The sequence below is a fragment of the Echinops telfairi genome, unplaced genomic scaffold (assembly GCF_000313985.2).
Source record: "Echinops telfairi isolate 266 unplaced genomic scaffold, ASM31398v2 ScPeMD7_7467;HRSCAF=8505_1, whole genome shotgun sequence".
Taxonomy (NCBI): domain Eukaryota; kingdom Metazoa; phylum Chordata; class Mammalia; order Afrosoricida; family Tenrecidae; genus Echinops; species Echinops telfairi.
The window spans coordinates 24,213,551-24,222,969 of NW_022111368.1; positions in this window are offsets into that span (position 1 = coordinate 24,213,551).

Below are 9,419 nucleotides of genomic sequence, written 5' to 3' on the forward strand. Positions count from 1 at the left end.
AAATGATATTCGAACTAAATCTAAAGGGTGGGAGAAAATATCAACGTTTAAATAAACTGGTGAGTAGGCGTCTATGATACCATGTTGCTTACGTGTTCCCATTAACTGTGCAATGCGGAGATGAGCAGGAAAAGGGGGCACAATTGGGTGGTGTTCTCGGCCAGGCCCTATTTCTGTATTGAGAACAGGAACCATCCCGGGAAACTCTGAAGCTAGGCGTCGTGACTGTACTCTCAAGAAGATGGTCATTCGGACACCCATTTAGTCTTCACTTCTTTTAAAAATGTACGACCACGTGGTGTCTCGTCTGAACCTACTGGGCCACAATCTGCTAAATGCCACAGATACACATCCGGGTAACACAGCAGACAAGTCTCACTGGACGGTGACTGCTCCGGCCAGAGGGTGCTAGGGCACAGAGGCTTCAGGCTTCCTGAGGGGGCAGCTGAGGACTTGGAAGTGTGTGAATGTGAGCAAGAAAGCCCACAAACTCCAACGGGCTTCTCATTGGTGAAAGAATCCTCATGAGCCAGTACGCAGTCACAGAAAAACAGGTGAAGGTTGGCCACTAGGTTCTGGAAGCTTCTAGAAATCTTTTTTGAAGAACTGTGAAGCTGCAGCAGAATACTATGAAGGAAGATCCAGGAAAGGGCATCTACCTTTTTTGCAGGGGAGGGGCGTGGGGGCAGGGGGCACATCCCCAAACACACACTGTTGTGGTGCTTTCCATCCATCCTGGCTATAATCCTCAAGCAAGATAAAAGTGTGCTACTGCAGTTTCCATTTCCCGGATGGAGAAACGCCTGTTCAGGAAGACTTAAACCACACACGATGATAACGGCTAGCATCTGAATGCTTCCCGATGACAGCACTGTTCTAGGCTAAGGTATTTTATCTCAGTTCATTGCCTGTTTTGCACATCTATTTTGTACGATGGGGAAACTGAGGCATGGTGGCGTTAAGCGGTTCGCCCAAGATTAAGGGCTAGTCAGTGACCGAGATGGAAGGTGAACTGCCTCGTTCATCCAGAGCCCACCCCGGCCCTCATCTGCCTGTGCTATTTCAGTTGTCTAAAGCACATCACGAGCCCTGGTGCGCTGCCGACCCCAAGGTCAGTAGTTCGAAATCACTTGCCTCTCCAGGGGAGGAAGATGAGGCTTTCTACTCCCATGAACAATCACAGTCTCAGAAGCCCACGAGGGCAGTTCTGCTCTGTCCTGTGGGGTCACTATGAGTCCCAGTGGACTCCGTGGCAGTGAGTTTGGTTTCATGATTCTCATAATGGTGGTGCTTGTTTTCAATACAAGGAGCCCTAAAGGTCAGCAGTTCGAGTCCACCAGCGGCTCTGTGACAGAAACATGGACTACATCCTTCTTAAAGATTTACCACCTCAGAATCCCCACAGAGCAGCTCTACTCTGACTAACAGGGTCGCTATGAATCACAAAGGACTCGATGCCACTTGGTTTTCTGTACCAATCCATTTTTCCCATCTCTAGAAACTGCTTTTTCAAAAGCGAGGGAGAACCCCTTCCAGGCCCTGAAATGCTACTCTCCTGAAATGTTGTTTTACACAGGTGTTTGTGGTTGGCAAGGCTCTAGCTGCTGCTGCTGGTAAATGTGTCCATAGAACGGAATCCAGCTATCTGCCTTTCCCAAAGGGCTCTGAGATTAAAGACTCTTGCCAGGGCGGAGGAAGAGCTGGGATGGAGCAGGGGTACTGTAAGCCTCTAATTAAATTAAATGAGGGTTTCCCAGGACAGGCTGCTAATTGCCTTTTAACATGCCAACATGCATCTCTAATCTTTCAAAGGGCACCTCGTGGCCAGGCGGAGGGAAGTAGGGAGGCTGTGAGGAGCCAGGCAGAAGCGGGGCAGGCTACGCGTGTGGCTAATGAGGAGGACCGTCTGGACACACGATGCTCTAGGGAAGAGCTAGGGAAAGGCGCGAGGCCCGGCACAGGGCTTTCGGGCAAGGCTGGCAGACGCTATCCGTAAAGCAACACAGCGGCCTTGGGGACCGGCCACCCCCACACACACATACCCCCCCCCTCCCCCCGAGTGTGATAGCAGTGAAAGGCAGCATGGGTGGGCGTGGCTGCGTTCTGATAAAAAACGGTGAGAGGTGGCCCACAAGGGGACCTTGACTGCAGAGCGTGGGGTTGGAAAGGAGGCCATGGGGACAGTGTAGAAGACGCCCACAGACCCGCAGCATCTAAAGAGAGATTCTGGAATCTGCCAGCGGTAAGTGCAGCAAGACACCCACTGATCCACTTGAGAGGAGGCTGCTAGAACCCTAAAACAGAGAAGCTACGCGCCAGGAGCTCACTGATCCCGGGCCTGAATGAAATGACACAGGACTTGGCTTTTCCAACGTCCTCCCATCTCAGTGCAGAGGTGAGTGTGGGAAAGGGAGACTTCCCTCGGAAACATCGCCTGGAGGGACTTGGAGAGAAGCATTTGCCTCACCCACATCTCCTAGACCCTGGCAGGCTTGTCCATGAAAGGGCTACTCGAAGGTGGGTGCTGGTGCGAGAAGGGGCCTATTCGTTCCACCACCGAGGAGTTGAGGAATGAGGCAGAGATGTTGGGATCTCTTGGCAGTAAGATGAGGCCCTTTAACAAGCCGGGCACTTAGGAATTGCATGTCACTCTGTTTCCAGCAGATACCCTGGACAAGCTCCTGCTGAACACAACTTAAACCGCACAGACAGGAGAACAGAAAACACCTCAATGGGTGCTGACCCGATCAGAATGTAAGAAATCGGTGCGAGTCACACCCGGAGTTGTAGTAGGGCTGCTGAGAGAACAAGGCTGGAGCTGACATTCTCCCGGGAGGCAAATTCTGGTAACCAGCACCTTAGACAGAAGGACTGTTTGGAATGTGACAAAGGCAAGAAATAAAGCCCAACATCTGCCCCTGGTGTGGGGGAGTCCCAGGGAGAGCCTTTCATAAAGTGTGGTTTTCAAAAGAGGGCTTACACTCAAAGAAAAATCTGCCTCAAAACATTCTGCCCTACAGTGGATTTCAACTCACAGCCACCCTGTAGGATAGAGGAGAACTGCCCCTGTGGATTTCCTAGACTAGCTCTTCACATGAGTAGAAAGCCTCCTCTTTCTCTTGAGGAGAGGCTGGTGGTTTAGAACTACGGACCTTGGTGTTAGCAACCCAACACACAACCCACTACACCACCAGGCTCCTTCGGAGAAAAATACCACCCTCTCCCCTCAATATTCATACCACAAGCCGACCTTTCCGAAGGTTTCAGGCCCCAGAGCCCCACCGTGTGGTTTGAAAATCCTCAAGAGATATTTGAAGTGGTTCCAGAAAGTCCACCAAGCCATGGGGTACAAGCAACTCAAATCCTCTGTCGAGTTTTCGGGAAGTCCTCGCAGATCAAGTTCTAAGGAATAGAAGCCCATGGTCCCAAACTCAAAAAATGTTCAAGGCAAAACAACACAATTCCCAGCAGAAATAACGGAGAGCAAAATTCAATTGACAATGGCTTCATGTACTGGAAGGTTGCAGACTACAAGTACCTTTATATGTTTAACAATGCAAACAAGAAGCTTGACAATCAAGGCAAGGGATAGTGTATCGCTGAAATGCCCAAGAAACTCTAAGAAAGAAACAGAAATTCTGGAATAAAAGTGAGATCCTTTAAATAAAACATTCCAAGAGTGGATTATAATGTAGTTGAGGCACCAAACCCACTGCTACTGAGCTGAACTCAGAGACTCACATAGAATCCCTGAGGCTGCCGACATTTCCAGGGGCAGGACGCCTCTGCAGCTTGACCCCTCAGAGCAGCTGGTGGATTTGAACTGCTGACGCTGTGGTTAGCAACCCAACGCAGACCTGACAGGGCCAGCAGGTGAAGCAACAGTTCCTGAGGTGTCAAATGCGCCTGTTGTCAGGTGCCTTTGAGTTGATTCCGACTCATAGCAACCCCATGTAATGGAACGAAATCCTGACGAGGCCCGCACCGTCTTCATCATCACTGTTATGTTTGAGCCCATTGTGGTCCTCCTCTTTTTCAATGACCACCCCCCCTCCCAACTTTACCAAGGTTAACACTCTTTCCAGAGACTGGTCTCTCCCTGTCACGTTTCCAAAGCATGTGAGATGAAGACTGACCATCCTGTCTTCTAAGGAGTGTTCTGGCTAGGTTTGTTTCTTTTTCTTCTGGCTAGGTTTTTAAAGATAGATTTGTTTGTTCTCCTGGCAGTCCATGGTACCTTCGGTATTCTTTGCCAAGAGCATAATTCAAATGCACAAATCCTTCTGCTGTCTTCCTTATTCAGTGTTTGGTGTTGTATGCATACAAGAAAATGGAAAATTCCATGGCTTGGAATTGTTGCTTCCAAAGCGACATCTTTGCTCTTGAACACGTTAAAAAGGCCTGTTTTGCAGCTTCTCCCAATAGAATGCATCATTTTATGTCCTGACTGCTGCTTCCACAAGCGCTGATTAGGGATCCAAGTAAAATGGAAATTCCTGATGACTTTCACCTTTGTTTATCATGATGTCGTCTCTTGGACCAGTTGTAAGGATTTAGATTTTCTTTCCATTGACTTACAATCCATACTGACAGCTGCAGTCTCTGATCTTCAGCAGGCGCTTCAGGGACTCCTTGCTTTCAGCAAGCAGTTATGTCATCTGCATACCACGGGTTGTTAGTAAGTCTTCCTCAATCCTAATGCTGTGTGATTTTTCACATGAGTCAGCTTCTCGGATTATTGGCCCAGCATACCGTTCAATAAATATGGTGGGAGAATACAAGCCTGATGCACACCATTCCTGATTTCAAATCATGCCATTATTTCCTGGAAGTTAAGGCTAGGACAAATATCTGGATTGCAAAACAGGTAAATGAAAAGCATAAAAGGAAGTTAAAGAAACCGAGAGAAAGAGCGAAGTCTAAGATCTAACTTAATCGAATTGGAGTTCTTTAAATAATGAGACATGGGTATTCAAAGGAAAGCTTTCCAAAGCTGTAAACCTACACCAGCCCTTAGATTGAAGAAATCCAACAAGCCCAAGCAGGATAAATACAAATGTAAGTAGATAGTGGTGTTCCGGTGATAGAATTCTTGCCTTTCATGCAGGGACCCAGGTTTAATTCGTTGCCAATGCACCCCAAGCTCAGCCACCGCCCATCTGTTGCTGGAGGCTTGTATGGTGCTATGATGCGGACCAGGTTCAGCAGGGCTTCCAAACTACGAGACACCAGGAAGAAAAGCCTGGAAATCTCTGTCTGAAAATCAGCCCATTAGAACCTTATGCCCCACAATGGTCCTATCTGCACCAATCATGGCAGTCCATGGAACTTCCAGTCTTCTTTGCCAACCGCATAATTCACGCGTGTCAAGGCTCCTATGGCCTCCCTTATTCATTGTCTAGCTTTCATGTGCATTTGAGAAAACTGGAAATACCATGACTTGGATCAAGCATGCCTTAGTCCTTAAAGTGGCGGTATAGAAAATGGCCATTAAGAATATGAGGGAAACATTCATTTCATCCCAAATTTTGAGAATGCTTGATGCTTTGTTACTAGCTATGACAGACATTAAGTGCAATGAGAGCAGGATCTCTGCTTTATTTACAGAAGTTATCAATGTCTGACACAGACAGTCCAAATATTTTTGAACTCCTGGATGCACACATGAGCAAAGATAGTGTACTGCTACACTTGATGGTTCTCTTGGTTTTTCCTCATGACAGCATAGTATGTGTTGAATACTGTGTGACTGACAATCTATTTGGCAACTGAGTCTTCTAATCATCCTGTGTTAAGGTTCAGACATGGTATTTCCAGAAAGTTCATTGGATTAGTGTTGCTTTTTTTGTGCTCAACGCGGGATGGAGAGGCTGGCTGTACCCGAGAAGGCTAGAGACAGACAGGGAGAGATGGTTTCACAGAAGTAGCGGGGCCTGCTGACTGGGGAAAGTCTGTTGGGAGAAATAGAAAGTAGCTGCACAAGGAGAAAATGAACTCAGCTTTCCTTCTCTCGTGTTTTCTACAGGGAGGAGAGGGAAATCACACAGTAAACAAGTGAGTCAGGAGTGGCCTGTACTAGACAAACGATGTCTGGAGTGTCTGAAGAGAAAAGCAGAGAGGAACAGGAATCCTTTGCACTGGTCCACTGTTCTAATTTTCCTCTCTCTGGCCTCAGCTTCTTTGTCACTCTGGGTCCAATTGTTCCTGTCCCAACTGATGGCACAGCTAGGTTCCAGCAAAGCACATCGCCAGCCAGCAGGGATCAACGGTAGACAAGGAAGAGAGGGATGGTCTATTCATAAGGGGAGAAGAGCATGGGCAGTGATGCGAGAAGGTCAGACTGGGCAGGCAGGCTAAGGGTTGGCTCATAGACTGGAATAAAAGTCATGAAGGGCAATGGATGAGGCACTATCAGGGCCAAGGTCCAAGCACAAGCTGGGAACTGTTAAACATTTCCAACTAGAGGCAGCTCAAGGCTTCCCTCTTCAACATTGCTGGAGCCTGGCCTTCCAGAATTTAGAGAGATTCGCTCTTGATCCTCTAAGTCATCAGTTTCTAAGTCAAATATAAACATTCAGTTGATGTAAACATGACCTCTTGCATGTGGGTTGATGATCCAGTGAAGACTTCCAAGCACTGAGAACTGTCCCTTTTCTAAGTCCTTCTTCGAGAGAGGACCGAACGATGGCACCCTTGGTAAGGCTCTGATGTTCAATTCCTACTCATAGCAACCCCATCAGGCAGGGGACTTTCCAAGGTTGGACTCTTTATGGAAGCAGACTGTCACACCTTCAACTGGTGGGCTCAAGACACTGATCTGCAGGTTAGCCAATGGTTTACCTCATATTAATGTGTGTCACAGTGATGGTTTACGTGACCAGGTTAACCGAGTTGAGTAGAGGTGTCAACTTCATATGCAGTATGTACAAAGTAGGATACATCGTTAGTCACTGGAACCAAGAGAACCACATGAGCTGCCCAAAGGACAAGAGTGGGCGGGACGCAACAACATGAAGAACACAATAGAGGTAAGGAGAGCCCTAGCAGGGCCTCGATGAGGCAAAGAATTTGTACTTGACTGCTAACCAGAAAGGTTGGTGGTTGGAGTCATCAGTTGGTCCCATGGAAGAAAAGTCTAGTGATGGCCGAGAGCCCCCGGAGCCGTTTTACTCTGTAATATGTGGGGTCGATGCTGAGTTAGAACTGACTCGCGGCAACTGCTTTTGTGTGTCATTCATGTGTCTGGGTTGTGTGTCTTTGATCCCTACCTCAGACCTTTCCATTAAGGTTGCATAGTCCCTTTAAAGGACAATGGGGTGCTGTGCCACATTTTTTGGTTATGTGGGTGGACGAGCAATATACATGATTCAATCACCACCATTTTTTCAAAGCCATCTTTCTGATGTCTCGGAAATTGCCCCAAGGTTTCAAAGCCAGACACTTGACACGGGCTTCTTTAAAGGTGGATTTTCAATAATTTCATTCAGAAAGTCACTGGAAGGTCAAAGAGGAACTTTACTCAGAACTCACGACCATGAGATGCTGCAGGGGTTCTACTTCTACCCTCTCAAGAAGCAAAGCATCTCATTATAGCATAGTATTTCAGAAAATACCAAGGACATTTATGCACAATTTAGGTGTACTCCTAATATTTTACTTTGATGGACTGCCGGGTCTAGAATTCAAGGTAACTAATAAATAAATGACTATAACAATAACCATAAACCATTGTGCTGACATTCAGATGCGCCTTCTTTCCTCTTTGTATTTATTGAGCATAATAAGTACACATAAATCAACAACCAAGAAAAGAGATAAAAGGTCCCCCATCTGTGCTCTGCATTATTTATAACTTCCAAAGAAGCGCAACGCAAAATCATAATAGTCTAAGTCAACTGAATTCCTGAGAAGCATCGAGTGAGGGATGCTTCAAGTGCAACCCATAGCCCATCTTAAAATCTCAGCACAGCATTTTCGCAACTAGGCCAGTCTCACTACAGCAGAAAGTTTTTATTCATTTATTTAAGACAGTTCCTGAGTTCTGGTCCAGTGTAGGTCAGACTAGGCAGTGTGACAGATTAAAATGGATTTGAGTCCAACGCTTGTCTGCACAGAGGGTACAGTTCATGTGAAAGAAGGAAATGCACAACAATAATCATGCTATAAAATAGTGGTTAGGTCCTTTCTAAGGAGCCATCGTGTCACAGTAGTTAAAGCATTTGGCTGTAACAGCAAGGTTGGTGGTTCAAATCCACCAGCTATTCGGCAGGAGATACACATGGTTTCCAGAAAGATTTACATAGCAGTATAAACCCCATAGGGCACCTCTACTCTGCCCTTCAGGGCCACTATGAGTTGGAATCAACTTGACAGCAACGGGTTGGTCTGAATATGAATGACGGTGTCCCTCGAGGGTGCACACTCTTACCTGCTCAACCGCTAACCAAAAGCTTGGCTGTTAAGAGTCCACCCAGAGGCATCACCACAGAGGAAAGGCGTGGTGATTCATTTCCAAACATCCTTGTTGTTGTTCTTAGGTGCCCTCAAGTCCGTTCCAACTCATGCTGACCCTAGTTACAACAGAACGAAACACGGCAGTCCTTCATCATCCTCACAATTGTTATGTTTGAGCCCACAGTTATCGGCACTGTTCTGTTGGAATAACCATCTCTTGTCCATATTCAGGATCCCCACGAACACACTGAAGTGGTCTGGAATTTCCATTCTTCCCAGTGCTCTCCATACTTTGTGATCCACACAGTCAAATACCTTTGCTTCATCAATAAAACATAGGTAAACATCGCTTTGGTATTCTCTGCTTTAAGCCAGGATCCATCGGACCCCAGCAATGATATCTTTTCCATGTCCTCTTCTGAACCTGGTTGAATTTCTGGCAGCCCCCTGCTGATACATTGCTACACTCACCATTGAATTATATTCAGCAAAGTTTGACTTGCATGTGATATTAGTGATCCTATTTGATACTTTCCTCATTCTAGTCACCTTTCTTTGTAATGGTACAAACAGGGATCTCCTCCAGTCCTTTAGCCGGGTAGCTGGCTTGCAGACTTCTTGGCATAGGTATTTTCAGCGCTTCATCAGTTTGTTCCAATTACTATTCCTTCTACTTTGTTTCCAACTTTCCCATTCCAAAAACCAATACTATATATACTCGAGTATAACTGAGTTTTTCCAGCACATTTTATAATGCAGTTTTTTTGTGGTAAAATTAGGTGTCTTGGGTGATATTCAGGTCGGCTTATACTTGAGTATATACAGTAATTATAATCACGTCTTGACAGCACTTTGGATCGATTTCAGACTGAGTTAGTTAGAATTCCTCAGTTTGTTCATCACTGGCTTTATGGTTGACACATACATTTGAATCATAATTGTATTAACTGGATGTCCTTGTATGT